This window comes from Cupressus sempervirens, chromosome 2 (assembly GCF_028749045.1).
Source record: "Cupressus sempervirens isolate cs-2001-9-10 chromosome 2, ASM2874904v1, whole genome shotgun sequence".
NCBI classification, from domain to species: Eukaryota; Viridiplantae; Streptophyta; class Pinopsida; order Cupressales; family Cupressaceae; genus Cupressus; species Cupressus sempervirens.
In genome coordinates, this window is record NC_143119.1 from 763,829,383 (window position 1) to 763,850,623 (window position 21,241).

Consider the following 21,241-nt stretch of genomic DNA (forward strand, 5'->3'; position numbering starts at 1 on the left):
ACCGGGAGGCTATACACAAGAAGATCTTCATAATAATTTAATTAATCTAGAAAATGGGGATAACCTTCTAGGTCTAGAACAATTTCTAGAACCAAGAGTCTCCCCAAATTTGAGAAGGCTTCCACAAAAAAGAGGTAGGAAATGTCTAAATAAACTTGGGTCACAAGATGCAAAGGCCTGTGGTCAAACTAAACTTACTACACTATTTGATGCATCGAAGTGGAAGAACCTTCCCATGGGAAAATGAAGATCATTACATGGAATGTTAGGGGCTTACATGCTCCTAACAAGAAGCACTCATTAAAGTGTTTCCTTACCCAATATAAACCTGATATTATCATGATACAAGAAACAAAAAATAAATTCAAGATGAGCTTAATCTCTTTGGGAGAAAACTTGGTTTCAAAAAAATATTTAGGAGCCCTGCCATAGGGGCCTCTAGAGGTTTGGCTTCTATATGGAACCCTTGATCAACTGTTATCACACCTCTAAGAAGGGAAATGTATTGGTTGTTAGCCCATGTAAGAGTTCATGGTCTTAAGTTTACTCTCTTCAATGTGTATGGTCCAAATCCAACAAGTGACAAAAGATACATCTTACTGGAACTTGACCTCTCTCTACAATCCTCATTTTCCCCATTTATTTTGGGAGGATATTTCAATTCTATCGCTTCTCCCTCAAAAAAAAGTGGGGGCCTTTTGAAATCATCCCAAGTGTCACTTGACTTAAATAATTGGATGCATAGATTTGCACTACTAGAAATTAAATCCAAAGACAACTCCTTCCCCTAGAATAATAGAAGACAAGGCTTTATTCAGATAGTAAAAAGACTTGATATATTTTTTATCTCAAAAAATATATCAAAAGAGGCTTCTTTTATGATATCAGAGACCCTACCCTTCTCAAATCTAACCATTACCTGGCCCTCCTATCAATAGAGACTAAAGAAACACCTACTAGAAACCCATTTAAATTTGAATTAATGTGGTTTAAGGATGGTTTCTTGATTCCAACCTTGGATAATTGGTTGTTTAATGCCAAATTAGAGGGGTCAAGACTATATAAGGTTTTCCAAAAGCTAAAAATAATAAAATAGAACCTTATCCATTGGAACCAAACCCACTTCAGGAATTTTTTTTACTTTGAAAGGAACATTGAAGCAAACCTATCTTGTATTAATATAGAATTTATGAAAAGAGGAATGGATGATGATTTATATATTAAGGAAATGATACAAATAAAGGTGGACCTTTCCAAGTTCTATGACAAAAAAATGCTCAAACAATGTGTTTTCCCACAAGTTTCCCAACACAACCTTAAGGCTTAGGCTGCCCAAATCAAGTACTTGATTTCTCCAATGAATTATTAGGACTCTAAGGGCTTTGAATCCCATAATCCAACCCAAATAACCAAACTAACAAGTTTCAAATACCTATCCTCAAGGCAAAACTAAACAACTCTGTCTATTGGGCCTACAAGCCCCAATTAGCCCTCAAATGTTGTCCTCTTGCATTTTTCTCCAAAATTTCCCAAAAAATATGACAAATAAATTTCATATTTGGATATCCATTTGGCTTCTCTAAAACATATCAAAATATTATGTGAGGTTTTTTTGGACCATGTCCCTATTGTTATAGTATGGGCCTCTTTTTAGGTGAAAACCCCCTCATTTACAAAGGAACTATAAGGAATATTTATCCCCTAACCCTTAAATTTTTTATATTATCTTCAAATGATCCTAAACTAAGTATTCTTCAATTAGTTTTAACCCAACAACTCTCCATATATGCTTTCTATGAATCCCTCACCAAATAAGGCCAAAAACTAGGGCCTCTTCAAATCTAACCAAGAACCCACTTGTAGAATAAAATGAATTTTTTCCACCATTAGTTAAATATATTTTAACTATTACAATCATAAAAAGTTTCCCTCCAATGGACAAAAATCCTACTGCGTTGTAGCCAAGAATTTCATGTTTTTCCCAAGTAAGAATTATGATCACATGTTAGTATCATGCCTTTATCTGCACATTAGAACTTAGGGACAGTATTATATATATTAAGGAATTATAATCTCATAGAAATAAGGGTCTAAATCCATGAGGTGACCATAATTTCCAAATGAAAACCAAAACTGGTTAAGGAAACCACTAAAACCCTTCAAAAGAAGACATCAAACTCTTAAGGACAAAAATGTTATGAATCTTAGTGCATGTAAACCTATTCAAATAATGTATGAATATGCTTCCAAAACCATATGTCTATAATGAATCAAATATTTAATCAAGAAACCATGCACAAAATACTTGCAAAATGGAGATTTATTGAGTTTCTCATAACTTGTCCATACAAATGATGATCAAATACATATTGTACTTGCTCCTATGCCTTGACTAGGCTATATAACATGTAAAATAATCTCCCCAACTAATTCCATTCAGTTTAGACTTGATATAAACATGTTTAAGCCATTAAAACTAATTTCCCTCCAAAGAGAAACTGACCATTGTAATTTGAATATTCAAATTTACAACTCTTTTTTCTCCCTTCTAGTTAATTCAAAACCCATTAAAATTTTTAAAAATATTTATGTAGGACCTGACTAACTAGTATAACATCCATTTAACCTATTTTTTTTATATTGGATACTAGTGGCCTCCCATTACATTCAATATTTCTCAATCCTTTATTAGGACCTTGAGGAATCATATACATGTTATGAGTTTGATATTACATATTGCCATGATTGGCTCTAAAACCTTCCACTTGACCTTTAGAGATGTCTTTTTGTCATCGTACATTCTAGGATTCTACATAATGCTTTTGTCTTTGAGGGGTTTCCCTACACCAAGAAAAAAACCTAAGACTAAAATTAAAAGATATTTTGGGCAAAGAACAAGTATACTAGAAACAAAAATCTCGTGAAACATGGCTAAGTGAGGGTGACAAAAACACCAAATTCTTTCATAACAACATCAAATAAAGAAGAGTTGTAAATATAATATCTAAAATAAACAATTAAGACAACATAGTGGAACAACCTACTGATATAACTAATGAGGCAGCCTCCCTCTTCAAAGAAATGTTAAACAATTTTGAGGGATCCCCCTTGAATTCTCAAAATCCTCTGCTTGGTAATATTCCTAAAATAATTTCCAAATAATAAAATATATTATTACTACAAAATAATTTAAAGAAAGAGGTAACAACAACTCTTTTTCAAATGGCTCCTAACAAATCTCTAGGATCAGATGAATTTCCTACATGTTTCTTTCAAAAATGTTGGCACTTCATGTGTGATGAAATAACAAACACCTTGGAAAGTGTTAGAAATTCAAGTGGAATCCTCAAAGAGGTTAATCACACCTTCCTTTCTTTAATTCCACAATTGGATTTTGCAACTAGCTTCAAGGATTTTAGACATATTTCCCTATACAACACTCTATAAAAGTTACTATCTAAAACTCTTGTCAACCACTTAATCTCTTCCCAATGTTTATAAGTGAGGAACAAATAGGCTTTGTCCTAGGTAGATCTATCTATTATGGAATTATTATTGCACAAGAAGAAATCCATTATTTTTGTCTTTGACAAAGCCCCTAGCATGATGATCAAATTAGACATCAACAAAACCTATGATAAATTCATTTGGAGATTCCTCTGAAAATGTTTATAGGCCTTTAGGTTCTCTAAACAATGGATAAATTTTCTCTATGAATGTATCTTGACTCCCAAGTTTTTAGTCTTGGTCATTGGTTCCTGTGAGAGTTTCATCTCCTCATCTTGGGGATTAAGACAAGGGGAACCCATATCCCCTTCTCTCTTCATTATTATGTCTAAGGCTTTGGGATGAGCCTTAATCAATTTCAAACACAACAATTCCCTTAAAGGAATTCAGATCTCATAGGAAGAAGAGGCAACCACCCACCAACAATTTATAGATGATATCATGTTATATGGGGAAGTGAGTTGTAAAGAAAAAAATGTTAGAAATATTTAGAATAACTAAGAGGGTGTAATTCTCCTATTATAAAATAAATCATTAATCAAACTATTGTTAATGGTCTAATTGATTTATTATCTCAGACCCATTTTTGTTTTGATTTCTGAAGTAGTGTCATCATTAGCTATCTTTGTACACCCTTGGAAAGGTTTCCCTAATGGGTATTTAAGCATGACTTGTAGGTTGTCATTAGGTATGAAATTTGGATTTTTTTCTTTGTACTATGAATTCCATTTGAGATTCTTTATAGTTTACCATCTCAGAAGTGAAAGATCTTCCCTAATTGGTTTGTTCAGTTTTAGTGGGATTCAATCCTCACCCTATTTCATCACCTATAACACTTCACTTAGATCTAAAAAGTTAGAGCATCATCATATTGTGAATATTCATTGTTAGTTTGATCTACTCTTTGTCTTGTGTATTTCCATTTATTGTTTATCTGCATTAATCTCACTATTTGTTCACACTATCTATTGGTCTGCAATAACTCTATGCGCATCACCCTACAGATTCTAACCATCCATTTCCAGTCACCATCATACACTGTATGACCTCTTATTCAGGAAACACCCTTCACGCCATCCAATTTGGCACCCCTACACCATAGGGTCTTCCCAAGCCCACCGTCCAGATGCCTAGATTGATCGTACATCCTCCTGCCACTCACCATAGCTATCCTATGTGTGGAAGATCCACCATAGAACCCCTCCAAATATCTCCATTGTACAACCAGCCCATAATTCTATATGAACATCTACCATCTTGCTCCATCATACTATATACCATATGGCTACTATTCCCTTGGTTTTCATACAACATTTTCTCTCGTCTGTATCACTATCTAGCCCACCGTACGACCCTTGCAATAATGCCATCACAAGATTTTTCCTATAGCACATGGGAAAATATCAATTCAGAGTAGTTGTGGGATACGAGGTCATTACAGTGGTATCAAAGCTTTGATCCTATCAACATGTGGATAGTGAATGAGAGTTTGTAGCCAAAAGAGAACACATTCCATTGACAGAATAGCTACTGAACTAGAACCCACATCTATGGAACTTGTGTCACTACTAAGAGAACTTGATAGGAATTAGGCATAAATCAATGATACTCAGAAACTCATGGAAGATACTCTCAAGAAGTTGGCAGACAATAAAATATCTAGAGAATAAAATGGTCACATCATGAACTTGGTGTTCGGTAAAGCAAACCCTCATCCATCACTCTCTCAACCTTCCATGTCATTTTTTCCTCCATGAACGGAGGCACCACATGAAAGGAAACAACTGACCTTTGAAGAAATGCAAGAAAAACCAAGGGAAGATGGAAGAATGCAAATTTGGAAGAAGATATATCCTACAAAGATTATGTAGATCTGATAATGAAATACTCGGGAGGTAGAAACAAAGGATATTTTAATGATGATCTCAGGAGAAAGTTGGGTAAAGTAAATTTGTCTCCATTTAACATATCTAGATCTATATATATGCAAGTGTGGTTAATGAAGGTCAATAATTACTTCTAGCTCAATCTCATGCCAGAAGAAGAAGCAATTAAATTTGTGGCATTGCACTTAGAGGGAGTAGCACATGAATGGTGGCATCATAACACCATCACACTAGGGCATGATCAAATAAATACTTATGCAAAATTCACTAAGATATTGATAGATCAATTTGATGGTAAAGATTTGGAACTCAATTTCAAAGATTTGGCATAGCTATGACAAACTAAATTAGTCAACTAGTACATTGCAAAATTTCAGACACTCTCTATTTTTGTCATGGACATTTCATAAAGATGATGGATAGTGCTCTTCATGGATGGACTGATAGAGCCATTGAAAGGTTGGGCAAAGGGGTTCAATCTTGCCACCCTATCAGAGGCCATTAAGAAGGCATGGAGTATGGCAATTTCATCAACATCATCCTTGCAAAGTTACTCACAATTCAAATTGTCAGTGTTTTTGAAGGACAAAGATAATAAACCTCCACCCAAGAAGTCATCATTGGATGAAGCCACCAAACAAGTTCTCTGAAGCAAGAAACTATATTTTAACTATAAGGGACCTTGGGAACCTAGCCATAGATGCCTTAGAAAAGGGAAGATCCATTACATTGAGGTCATGTTTGATGATGAGGATGAACAAGAAGAAATACCTATTGAAGACAATGAACATCACGACAACACCAACATGGTTAGTTTGAACAATACAGAAAGAATTGCAACATTGGTATAGCATGGAGGAACTATCGCTCTAGATGATAGCCTGAGGTGCATAGTATTTCATGTATGAGGAACCATTCAAGGATAAAAGGGCTATGGTGATTCTTGATAGCGGAGCTACTCTAAACTTCATAAAATCATCTCTGGTGAAGCGAAGAGGTTTACCTATGGAGACACACGTAGTATTTCAGGTCAAGGTTGTGGAGGGACTCTTCTGCCCTGCACACACTTTGTTCCTCAACTAAGTATCATAATGTTGAATTACACAGTGACCAAGGATTTCTTCATAGTGGATGTAATGCCCCACCTAGAGATCCTTGGAACAAGGAAGAAAAATAAGCAAGATAAATTTTTTTCTTTAACAAGTATGAAAGCACAAGAAAACCATCATGCGTGGATCATAAAGATCACAATGAAATATTGGCAATCATCCAAACACCAACAGATCTCCAAATTCTACTACTAACCAAAACATAAACAAGAAAACATAAGAGATCAACCAAGCTAAAAGAAAAATGTTGACTCCTAAAAATTGGCTAAGTCAAAATTTTTGAAGCCCTGAAATTTCCTAGAATCTTTATCTTAGCCTATAGAGGTCTAGAACCTATCTCAAATGAATCATTACATATTTTAAAATATATATTAAGTATAAGGAAACTTATACTTAAATGATATATTTTAAACCCCAAAGGACTGACAACTGAAAGATGTAAATCTAGATTCAAATAGAAACATTCCAAATCCAAATTGTGACACCATAGGATTGAAGAACACTAAAGAGGGTACCCAAAACACTTCCCAAAAAGTTCAAGTCTTACCAAAAAGTGCTCACTGCTAGCCCACATAGGTTTTTTCAATTTCCAGGTGATACTTTAAAATAGCACTGGGCGATACTTTCTAGTATTGCATGATACTTCTAAAAAAACAATGTGACATTGTTAGGGATGAGGAAATACAAATCACAAGGGCATGTGATACTTTAAGGGTATCGTACAACATTTCATCAAAGGGGATGCGATACTGGAAAGTATCACACAAAAAAACTCCAAGAGGTGTGCAACAAAATAGGTAATGCACAATACAATTCTAATGGGTGTGAGATACTTTATTGTATCACACCATGTTGACACATGGTTGCCCAGGAAAACAAGAAACACTTAAGGACAACAAAAAAAGGGTAAAAACAAAGTATAAAATCTCCACACTTGGGAGTACCAAATCCACATTTTGAGGCAAGAACACTCGAACCAAATCTAAAAGGAAAAAAGAACACTAAGCATCTAACAAATAGTAAGAAGGGAAAGTATGAAAGAGAAAATATTGCAATGTACTAAAAGCAACATTGTAATAACACAACTAACATTGCAATGAACAAAAAAACTAAGTACATAGTTTCTCCCAATTATTAATAGCATCATAAGACCATCATGGGCCCTAGCCATCCCCTGTGCATAACATCCCAAGCCATCGACCAGATTGACAGTACTATTGTAATAGGGACATCACTACTCAACATGCTACAACATAAGCATAAGGAAATCTAACATGCTAGAAACAAAGCATAAGATAATCCTATAAGTAGATAACATCACCTATCACATGTTAATCATCATAATAAGGAAATGTGTTAGTAACTAACATCATCAAAACATGATATACAAGCATCCCAATGAAAGCATAAATCACAAGAAAGCATACTCTAAAAATCAAAGTACCAAGTGAAAACATCCAGTAATAGTCACATTAGAACAATAGATCATCTTTGTACACTAGTTGCTAGAAATGGTATAGGTAGCTATGCCTCTGAACCACATAGCACCTATAGGTCCACACCCGCCATGCTGATGGAGATAATGATCCACCCACAAACACACACAAGAAACATCCATGGCTAACACACACTCCAAGTAGTATGATGACTGAATCTAAGACATAAACAGTGCATAAACTACAAGTCTTGGCTAGACACTCAAAGGGCTACTAAGGAGTGGTTGACATCATTGAGAATCACTTGGCATCAAAAATTCCAAGCTGTTACTAGTAGCTCTCCACTTTCTAATGGAAGTAGCACATCCTAAATCATTTTTATTATCTTTACATTTTATTACCACATAATGTTTAAGTTTAGTTATCACTTGTTTACAAATATTCTGCACACCAACCCTTGGGAAATAGACACTTGGCTATGGAGATAGAAGCCCTCTCCATATGCAACCCTACCCTACCCATGCTCATCCAATGATGAGTGCCCATAGGCATGAAAATTCCCAACCCAACCCCAATGATCATAACTTCTAGAAGTACCATGGAAGATCAAGCCCCACAGGTTACCCAACAAATGTGCATGCACATACTCATGTGTGGCACACCACCATCACAAAGATCAGCACAAGGACTAGATGAGAACATAAAGCAAAAAGTCCCTCAACCAAAAATAGAATCGAGAGGATGGATGCAACACACATCCCAATGCAACATAAAAGTAGAATAGTGGTCTAACTGATATCCAAATGGATCATCCAAGTCCACGACCACATTGTGCCAAGAAAACTTGAGAAAATAGGGCAACACACAAAATGAGGTAAAACCCCCAAAATTTCTAAAATTTCTAAAATTAAAACCCATTTGGCCTTTGAGTATAAAAACCTTAAAAATATAAAAATAAATGAGTTCGAACATCGTATGCAAAAATGGCCAGCATAATGGCTCAAAACCCCAAACCCCTATCCCGAAGATAAGGAAAACATTCATACCTGACCAACTAGGTAGAACTAGCAAATAGAAACAGAGGAGAACACTAGTTCTCAGCCTCCTAACATATTGCGATAAGGAAAAAAAGCTAAAATGGAGTAAAAACAATAAATTGGGGCCCTACTAGATAGAAAAAGGAGTAGAAACTAAAACCCATAAAATAAAATAAATAAACTGCCAAATTTGTTGAAAGTGACGACAAAGCATAAAAACCTTGAGATGGATCCAACTCAACTAACCTTGTGAAAAACCCATGCTCACAGCTCCCATAAAAAATACAATTTGAATCCTTTAGAAGAGGATTTTTAAAAATCTCTCAAATTTTCTATTTCAAAAAGTGAGAAGTGAATAATGAAATCACTTTTTCAATACTTATTCACTTTTTGAGTGAATAGTTGATTAGGACAAATAGCCAACTAGAGCAAGTAGACTGTGAATCAAACCAAACAAAAATAGGTTATTCTCTATAATGGGAATTCACCTAAGGCAAAGCTACTAGAAATTAGATCTAAAAATATGTAAAACCCCAAAACCCAAAATCACAAAAAATCACTTAACACTTTCACGACAGAGCGAACCTATAAATGCATAGACACACTCATTGGTCTAATCACATAATGTAGATGAGTTTGGATTTACTAATCACTAAAAGGTCTTAATTTAAAATAATTAAATAAGGATACATCAACCATACAAGGATGACATTGGTAAAATATGAATAGTTGAATCGCTATCTCCATATGCCACTGCCAAGGATATAAATCATGCACACTAAAATACATGATCAAGTTCAATTGCATATAATATCATAGCTAAAGCAACATGTATTAATAACTAATTAATTCATTTACATCACTCATATTTGTAGAAAGCATAAAAATACAAGACTGAAGTAAATAACCATAGCATAAAAATCCATCTCATAACATAATCAATAATATGTCCAATAAACCATATAACCAGATATCCTCATAGATCCACTGTCATCTCAAAATATCATCAACATGAAAATATGATAAATTGAATAGTATAGAAATAACACATCTATGGTGTTGAATCAAAGTATACATTTGACCCTCAAGTCATCTCAAAATACAAATAACAATAAGAGTATCAAGTATCTCTCAAATCAAAATAAACAAGTTATAGACTGCAAATAGGAGAGGCACTACAGTGGACCTTGATGACATGGAGGTTATTTTGGACATATAGTGGATGGAGACACTTGATGAATACACTCAGAGCTTCAAACAGATGGATTTCACTTTTGTTGTCGATGGAAAGAAGGTTATTCTCCAAGGAATGCCAAATGAAGGTCTAAAGAAAAATTGTATGCATTGAATTGGAAGCAATTTTTTGGTGTGATGATGTTGTTTGGGCTGCACATTGTTTTGTTTCGACAAAACCTATAAAAGGACAATAGATACTCCCCAGGATGATGATCTCTAAAATATTTTAAATAAACATGATAAAGTTTTTATAGACATTCCTCTTGGCATACCACCTCATCAAGGGTTTGAATATACTATCGAGTTGGAAGCAGAAGCCAAGCCTATCATAACCACATCGTACCACCATCCCAAGAAATTCAAAGATGAGATAAAAAAGATGATTCAAGAACTGCTAGAGAAAGGATGGACCCATCCTAGATCTAGCCCTTTTGTGTCATCAGTGATATTGGTAAAAAAGAAGGACGAGATGATGTGCATATGTGTGGACTACCCTGTGTTGAACAAAAAAATAATAAAGAATAGATATCCCATTCCAAAGATATATGATTTGCTAGATGAATTGCATGGCATAGTGTACTTTTCAAAAATAGATCTTTTCTCTAGATACCATCAAATTTGTATGAGGCGGGAAGATGTGGAAAAGAGAGCCTTTTTTTGTCACTACGAGCATTATGAGTTCCTGGTCATGCTGTTTGAATTAAAAAATGCACCTGCTACATTCTAATCATGCATGAATCACATCTTCAAGAAATAATTACATAAGTACTTATTGGTATTTTTTGATGATCTTCTTATTTATAGGAAGACATGGGAGGAGCACCTGAAGCATCAAGATGAAGTCCTAAGGATCATAAAGGAATAACCTTTGCTCGCCAAGCAATCTAAGTATAAATTCATCATGATAGAAATTTTGTACTTGGGGAATGTTGTCAATAAATATGGAGTTCAAGTTCATTAGGAGAAGATTTACGCTATCCTTGATTGGCCTCCTCCAAAATCACTTACGAATTTGTGAGGGTTTTTCAGATTGTGCAGTTATTACTGGAGGTTTGTTAAAGGATTCTCTCAACTCGGGACACCCTTAATGGATCTAATAAGGAAGGGGTCTTTCCAGTGGAATGAAAAGGCAAAACTCACTTTTAATAAGTTGAAAGAAGCATTAAGAACTTGTCTCATACTTGCATTACTTGATTTCACTTGACCATTCATTTTTTAGTGCAACGCATCCATAGAAGGCATTAGCATGGTATAATGCAAGATAGACACCCCATAGCTTATGAGAGTAGGAAGCTTATGCAAACTAAATACTTATATTCCATCTATGACAAAGAGATGTTGGCCATCATACATGCACTAACCAAGTCTCAATAGTATCTGGTGGGTGCCAAGTTTGTCGTTTGTACAAATCACAATAGTTTGAGATTTTTTTGGAGCAATGAGATTTGAATAAAAGAAAACAAAAAAGGATAAGAAAGGTTTAGGCTTTTGATTTTGACATTGAATATGTGAAAGGAAAGAATAATGTGGTAGCAAATGCCTTGTCCAAGAAACCTTCCCTCTTCTCACTAAACCAAATTTCAAGTGACTGGAAGGCACATTTGTTGGTGTAATATTCCAAAAATGCATTTTCCTATGAACTAATGGATGGCATCACCTAGTATGATCAGTAAAAAGTGGTGGATGGCATTATTTACTATAAGAGTTAGATATTTTTGGTGCCAAAATCCAAATTGAAGTAGAAATCTTGAAGGAGGTACATGACTCACCCTTGGCAGGACACCCAGGCTTCCTCAAAACTTACAGAAGTCTTAGGGAGAGGTTTTCATGGAAAGGACTTAAATGAGATGTATCATAGTATTTAAGAGTGTGTGGTCTACCAAAAGAAAAAATCTAAACATACTCTACCTATTAGGTTGCTACAACCTCTACCAATTCAAGAACATAAGTGGGAAAGTATCTCGATGGATTTCATAACCAAACTTCCCAAGGTGAACAAAAAATATTGTAATTTTATGATGGTTGATAGATTGAAAAAGTACACACATTTATTCACCATCCCCTCAAATTTCCAAGCTACACAAGTTGTCAATCTATTTCTTAGAGAAGTCTTCCATCTACAAGGATTACCCTGAAACATTGTCAGTGATCGAGATAAGCGATTCATCAGTATCTTCTAGATAGAACTATTTCAATACATAGGGATAGAATTTTCACCAAGTACTAGTTACCACCTTCAAATAGATGGACAAATGGAGATTGTGAACAAGTGGCTCAAAGGTTACCTTTGAAACTATGTTTCGGCACAACAAAGGGTGTGGGTCAAGTGGATACACCTAGGAGAATATTGTTACAATACCACATATCACATGTCCATTAGGATGGAACCATTCAAAGCTCTGTATGGGTATAAACCCCTCTCCTTCATTGACATAGTGCTAGGAGATAGTCACACACCAAGGGTAAGGGACTAGCTTTAGAAGGGACAGGACATCCTACAATACCTGAAGGAAAACTTACAATGGGCATGGAATCAATAGAAGATGTACACTGACAAACATAGAATGGAGAGGAGTTTCAAAGTAGGATACCTAGTTTATCTCAAGCTCCAGCCATATCAACAATGCTCATTGAAGGAAAAGGGAAAAGAAAAATTAAAGCCACAATTTTATGGCCCCTATGGTGTAGTTCGTTACATTGGTGAAGTTTTCTACAAGCTAGAACTTCTGGAGGGGAGCTATATTCATAATGTCTTTCATGTTTCATGCATGAAGAAGGTCATAGGGTAGAACATCACGGTAGCCACAAACCTTCCACCACTCAATGAAGAAGGAAATCTCATTCTAAAACCATTTGAGATCATCTAAGTATGCAAGAAGGCTCTGCAAAACTGTACAATGAATGAATATTTGGTGTGTTGGAAACACTTGCCATTGGATGATGCAACTTGGGAGGGTGAGCACATTCTTGAGCACCCAACATTGCATTTACTTGAGGACAAGAAAATTTTTGGACTGGAGAATTGTAATGTTCCCATTATAAAATAAATCATTAATCAAACTATTGTTAATGGACTGATTACTTTATTATCTTGGACTCATTTTTGTTTTGAATTCTAAAGTTGTGTCATCGTCAGCTATCTTTGTACACCCTTGAAAATTTTTCCCCAATGGGTATTTAAGCATGACTTGGAGGTTGTCATTAGGTATGTGATTTGGATTATTTTCTTTGTACTACAAATTCTAGTTGGGATTCTTTGTAGTTCACCATTTTGGAAGTGAAAGATCTTCCCTATTTGGTTTGTCTATTTTTGTAGGGATTCAACCCTCACCCTATTCTATCACCTATAACACTTCACTCAGATCTGGCAAGTTGGAGCATCATCATATTGTGAATATTCATTGTGTTGGTTTGATATATTCTTTGTCCGTGTAATTCTATTTATTATTTATCTGCATTAAATCTTGCTATTTGTTTGCACTATTTGTTGGTCTGTGGTAACTCTCTGTGCATCACCCTATGAATTTTGACCATCCATTTCTAGTCACCACCATACAGCGTACAGCCTCCCATTCATGAAACACCCTTCATACCATCCAATTTAGCACCCCTACATTGTATAGTCTTCCCAAGACCACCATACAACCACCTAGATTGATTTTATGACCTCCTGCCACTCCCCATAGCTATCTTGTGTACAAAAAATCCACTGTATGACCCCTCCAAATATCTCCACCATATAGCCAACCCATATTTCTATATAGATATCCTCCCTCTTGATCTATTGTACTATATATCATATAGCTAATATTCCCTTAGTTTTTGTACAATATTTTCTCTAGTTCGTACCACTATCCATCTCATCATACGTCCCTTGCAATAATGCCATCACAAGATTTTTCCTATAACAAATGAGAAAAGATCAATTTAGAGTAGTCATGGGACATGGGGTCATTACGAGGGGGTAAATCAATTACTCAGGGTCAATATGTACCACTTGAACAATTAAACACTTCACTATTATGTTTATCATGTTGTTGCTCAATCTATATTGTAAAACTATCATAAACATAACTTGCATTGCATAATGAAAACATTATCAAATGTAAACATACATAAAGTATTCATCACAATTTTGATACTAGGAATTTTACATGGAAACCTAATTTTGGGAAAACCACCAACAACATGTCACTCTTTTTCACTCTTTCGAAGTGATCTCTGTTAGGAGTCAACCCTATTTAAGGTTACAAAACAAATTATTAAATGTGACTTGGTTAAATGATTTAATCACCATATTAGGAGTGTCCTTGTAAGAGGAATTTAATCATTCCATTTAGAATGTCACCTAGTTAAAGGATTTACACAGACTATTAAGTCTTCAAATGATTTTTAGGTCAACCGTTGTTGAAAGGATTTCAATGAAATTGTTTACAATCACTAGAAAGACAATAGTAGGTTTGATCTATGTAATTACAACTCACTTTTGTTGGTTTAGATCTTTTTTTTTTCCTTGTGCTAACTATCTGATAAGTTCTTCACTTTCATCTTTGATCTTGATTCACTTGGAGGCCATTTAAGCAATTAGTCCACTCTTCTCCATAAAACTTAAGCTCTTTTCTTAGATTTACTTAACAACATCAACATCATCTCTACAAACTCTCTCTATTAGCTTTGTAATCACTCACACTTGTGTGTTACTGATCAATCTTGCTCTTTATGTCTCTCTTCACATACAGGATTCAAACATTGACACACACACACACACACACACACACACACACACACACACACACACACACGCACAATTATTCATCTCTTTATCTCTTTAAATAGGCATTTTTTTCTTTACCTCTTTCTACATCCACCATAGATCTTTGGGTTTACGATCAGGTTCAACTTGATTCATTATATATGTCTATCTCTTTGATTTTCTTCTAAAAACTTCTTTAGAATTCATTTGTTAGATCTTTACCTAATCCTTGCCTTGAATTTAATGATCCAACTCAACAATATTATCTTCAACACAGTTTACATCTCCTAAGAAATCAACTGAGATGACTTGATCTCATGATTTCCTTGAATTCATTCTTATACTGTCACTCAATAATCTCTAAATTTTGGAACTTGGTCATAACTGAAATACTCGGTCTCTATAAAGTCTTATGGCTCAGCATCAACTGTCTTTCTTGGTTGATGCTAATTCTTGATCTACACTAGATTTTCTCGGCACTAACTATAGCTTAGTTGACACTACCATTACTCAACACTAGCTATATTTTATACTATTCCTCAAGTTGGCTTAGCTTTCTTCACATAAAAAATCACTTTGCTTTATCAAAGTCTATCTAATCAAATGTCCATTGTAACTTCCTTTTCATAAATCAACCTTACCTCTATGTGTTATTGTTATGAGCAACTTCTAAAATCCTCTACATCAATCAAATAGATATGACATTTGGATTAGGTAGCTAAATAGGAAGAAAATGAGGTTTCCTTTCTTAACCTTAATTTTCAATGTGATGATCCAAATTGATTAAGCACATGAAATTGTTCAATGCAAAAATGGATCAAGTGATGGAAAATAGGGAGAAAGGAGGTTATACGATCTTCCCATTATGGGGGAGTATGTGCTTAAATCCTAAAATAGATAAAAGAAAAATAGTAACCTTGAATCTGGAAAATGCTATTTTTTGATGTCTTAATGTAGTTTTTAGAAAATTTGCAACCTATTCTAGACTAGAAATGTCAAGACTAAGAAAACCCTTCAATATTTTATCTTTTTGAAGGGATGTTGACCTTAACCCTATTAGTAGGGCACAATTGTACCCCTAAAAGTTGACCTTGACCCACATTGCTCTGACAAAATTTATGTTCACAGATCTCGCAAGTTTGATGAAAAGGATATTGAAATCTGCTCTCCAATTTGTTGTTCCACACCTATATCTACAAGAAAAATGATTTTTTTTGTTTGGATGAGGGGTTGCCTTGGTCAAACCCCGGTTTAGAATAAACATTAATACTGGAACTGAAATAGAGAATGCTAACAAGTAGTAGAAGTAAATCTAACAATGAAGTTATGATACTCAGTAATTATGCAATTATATTTGAAATGTAAACAAGTATATTGATATGAAAGCTTAAACATAACATTAACAAATGTAAATCAAAACCTCCATGATTGTAAGCTTAGAATCCACCTTGATAGAAGAATGAATAGAACTTGAAGATGAACAAAGGATCTTGAAGGAAGATCACACCACCATGATGGCTAAATATAGGGTTTGAATGATGAATCTTGAATGCTTGAACAAAATCCCTTAAAAGGCTTGAATTCTTTGATCCTTGATATTCAATGGAAAAATTGAATGCTTGATAATGTCTCCTTATGAAAGTAGGTGGTTTCTTATAGATAGTAGTTGCTCATGTATGATAGAAAGTAGATTATAGCTCATGGAAAGTGGATGCCAAAATGAGGGAAGAAGGCTTCCTTATATAGAGATCTAGGGCACAAACTCCTAGAGAAGGCCCACATAGGAGAATTAAATCTCATTTGACCTTAACCCCTATGAATGAACCTAGATTAAATGTAATTTAAGAGTCTACCATTTTAAAACTTGAAATAGCTGACCCAAAAGTAGGAAAAGAAACTTTTTGAAGCTCGACATCCTGAAACTCTCAAAAAATGAAAATGGGACCTGGGGTTAGGGGCAAAGTCAACCTCGACCTAGGTCAAGATCTAGGTCATCATTGACTTAGGTCAAGATCAAGATCAACCTTGACCCAAAAGGTCATCCTTGACCCAGAGGCTGAAATGTCCCCTTTTCTGATTTGATATGGTATTTCACACCTCTAATCAGATTTTAAAAATCAAACAACTGATATCACAAAGACCTCCAAATTTCTCAAGAAACCCCCAAATCGGGTATGCCAGAAATTGTGCCAAAAGCTTCACAGCTTCACCAATTATTAATAAATCTGAAAATGGAAATTTTTACAGAACTTTCAGCAGCATAACAGCCTACAAATTGACATTTCCAGATCCGTATAGCCTTTACACAACAGCTCAAAAATGTAGGACCAAAACTATGCTCATCGGGCTCCCGAAATAGCACAAAATATGCCCGGAAACACCACAAGAACACTAATAATCTATCTCAGAAGTTTAATCACGTCCCAATATATATATTCAGATCTATTTTAACAGCTTAAAGTATAAAATACAGCAGCAACCAAAACTGATATGAAATACTCAACCGGAAACACCAAACTCTCACAAAAATACACCCGGAAACTCACAAATCTGCACTGTTCAGCACAAAGGCAAACTCTGTATGAGCATGCACATGGAATGGCTTCAAACTCCCGTCCTTAGCCTTCCTGGAAACCTGCAAACTCCCGTTCTTGGGTCTCCCTGGAAACCTGCAAACTCCCGTTCTTGGGTCTCCTTCTCCACAGGTTTGGCAGCCTCTGAAGAATAACAAGGAATGAGCAAAATCAAGTTCTGGAATCCCCCCAAAATGCCTCCAAACCTCTTTAAAAAGGGAATAACTGTAACTCACATCCAAGAGAGGTTAATGAAACATATTTTAATAATAATTATCATTTATTAGTCCAACGGTTTCCAAAGATTAACTCTCTTTTTCCGAAACTTCACTTTCTTGGGCCTGCCTGTCTTAGCAAAGATTATTATTTTTTAATTATTTGAAAAGGGGACATGACAAGTCCTCCCCTCCCAAACATTGCTTGTCCTCAAGCAATGGTTGAACAATAAACCAATCAATCCTCCTGGATCCCAAATGTAGTCATGAACTATACTACTACCAATTAACACAGACTCCTGCAAGATCCTCTGCAATATGACCAAGAGGAATCCATAATCAAACTGGCAATTATAGCTCAACCAAACTCCAAAATCACCATTACCACAATCAAAAACCCATGAGGCATAAACTCTTAGAACATCAGAACCCAAGTAAAGTGGACAAATCAAACTACCAACATAGTAAATACCATCAACGCATCCCACTGGCCTATATGGAATGTACAATCCAACTCTGTAACAATGGTGAACCCTCTCGAATGAAACTATACCAAGTATGGAGAATCCACACACTGTACAACTCCTACAGTCAACACAACTCTGCAAATCATCGGCCACTATCTCATAACCATAACTCCCATACACTGCTGATGGTGAAAAGACATTACAAGATAACGAGTAAGAAATGGAATCCAAACCAAATTTGTCTGCCATCAACTCCTCAGCACAGGGATCAAATGCTAACTGATGTACATACCCTGCAATATAATGTTGATAAAAAAAACCAACCTCAGTCAACAGCTCACCATGAAGAAGTGATACAACCCACTGATCACCAGCTAAGTCAAGAGATGTCATAGCCAAAGGAGTAGAATCAATAACAACACCTGCTAAAGCATCACTCCAAAAATCTTGCTCTAAGTCATGTATTATCAACTTGTCAATTGCAGGACCTATCACCATGTCATGCCCATCAGAAATCTCATCTCGAGGCATCAAACTATCCCATAACTGATGATAAGCACTAGGAACCAAAGTACATCTCTGTACCACCATCTCATCAACATGGTCATCAAAGGTAGATAGATGAGCATACCTCACAGTGTAATGCCGATAGAATGTACCAATCTCAGTTAGTGGCTTAGACTGCAATCCAGATGTAACTAACTGTAATCGATCATTAACCAAGTTGGAACTGACTACTACCTCTGAAGACATTGCGAAGGGAGTAGTATTACTAGTAGGAACCATGCCAACTATCAGCTGACCAACATCACACATGGTCTTTGATACAACATCTCTAGTCTTCGTGCCATTAGTACTAGAGGTCACCACCATGTCAGGCACACCACAAAAATCTGCTACAGCACCCAACTCAATTGAACCTGACTCTAGTGGGAATGAACCTGATATGCCAATGTTAGTATCAAGGATGGATGCATCCCCATCTCCACTGTCTCTAACAATCTCGGCCATGGACATCCTCGGATCACCAAACACCATAGCTTGTGACTGTATAGAATCAGGTGAAGACTGTAGTCGCTCTAACTCCATGGTCACCTTAGCCAAATGAAACTGTGACTCCTTGAGAGCCAATTGTGTACTCTCAAGAATCTCAGAAGTCACCTCAAGCTACTTAGTAAGATCACTCACCTCATCTTCCTTGGCCAACAATGCATCACATGTTGTACTGCCCCACTCCATAAGATAATCTCTGTCGGCTACCAACTGCATATAATTCTGTCTCAAAATCCGAATAGCCTCCCATAAAGAGTGGATCTCTGTCAAGGAAAGATAACTTCCTCCCTGCTCATCACTAGTAGGAGAACCCCATCCATAAACTGCTAACAACTGACGAGCAGCATCAAAATATTGGCAAGTGATAGAAATGTCTTGGTCACTAACTCTCAACTGATTAGACAAATGATGGCACTGGCTTGACTGTCTCCTACAAACCTCCTCTGATGCACTGTCTGAAGGAGTGTCCTCAAAGTTACTAGTCTCTAGAGTATTACCATCCATATCCTGTGAATCAAATCTAAAGCTCATATCAACATACAGAGTATCAAAAACATTAGCATTGCTGTCCAACTCCTCTATACCCAAGGAAACTAAGTCTTCAAAACTGCCCATTGCATCCTTCTGGATGTCATCAATGCCAATGTGATCCTGGGACTCATCTATACACACTGCCAAATATGAAATATCATCAACACATTCCAGCAAGTATGGTCGACTGGATATATGAACAAAGCCCAACATTGGTGTATAAAAACTAATACCAACATCAGACAAGATACTGGCACAAGAAAAGACAACACCATGTAATCTGCTAATCAAATCCATGATAGCACCCAAACAAACACTGCTACCAAAAAGTGTTAAAGATCTCCAGCCAACTGAATCCCAAATGCCAATATAACAATCTCGAGTCCATATCCATAAACTAGAATTGGCTGGTAACTCAAGCAAAATCCTGACTTGAGTAATATGACCAATACCAACTAACTCCACATACCTGTCATGATGAGATAATGTAGTGACAATACTGTCTTCACACACCTTCAGCTGGCGGGATAAATCATGTGAAGTACTACTAGCCTCAACCTCATGTGACGAAGCATCTAACTGTGCCTGGTACTCTCTCTCAAAAAAGTCATGAATGCTCAATGTCTGCTCATCTACACTAGGTATCTCACCATCATGCACAACAACATCCTCATAATCATCATCCTTGAGGTCAAATCTATCTATCACTCTTTGACTAAAATCATCAAATGTAGTTACCTGATCATGACCTTGAGTAGTCATTCCATGATACCACCAATCATAGGCTGCATCTTCCAAGTGTAGACTTGCAATTTGAACAACATCACTCTCCTTCATGGGGTTAAGTGTGAAGAAGGTCTGTAATTTTTGTAGCCATGCTCTAGCTGAAATTTTATTTGTTCCATCAAAAGTAGGTGCTATAAACTTGCTTATTTTATTTTTGAGCTCTCTTCCAGTTATGTCATGCTCCCTTCTGTACTCTTTCTTGGGCATCAAAGTGTTCATCATATCCACATATTCTCTAAAAGGAACTGAACTACGAAAGTCATCATCTAAGCCATTATAAGTAGCTCTTAATGTAATCAAGTTACTTGTAACCTCTTCCATAGGATTAATGGCTGGATTTGGTACTGGTGGCTCATCTGCAGGCAAGAAAATAGTTTTGGTTGATTTAGATGGTGTGGATTTCAGATTTCTTGGCTCCTCTGAAGTGCTCCCTTTCTCATTAATAGATGCAACTCCTTGTAGTTTTTCTGTCAATATTCGCAAAGCCTCTCTAGTTTTTGCCAAACTATCCACTGTTTGCTTCTGAGTATTTTGGATGTCTTGGAAGAATTTCTTTGCCATCTTATCTGGATCAGCCATACTTTTCCCTTCCTTGGATTTTGTACTTTTACTTTCAACTGGAGGTTTGATCAAAATTTCTTTATTCTTTTCT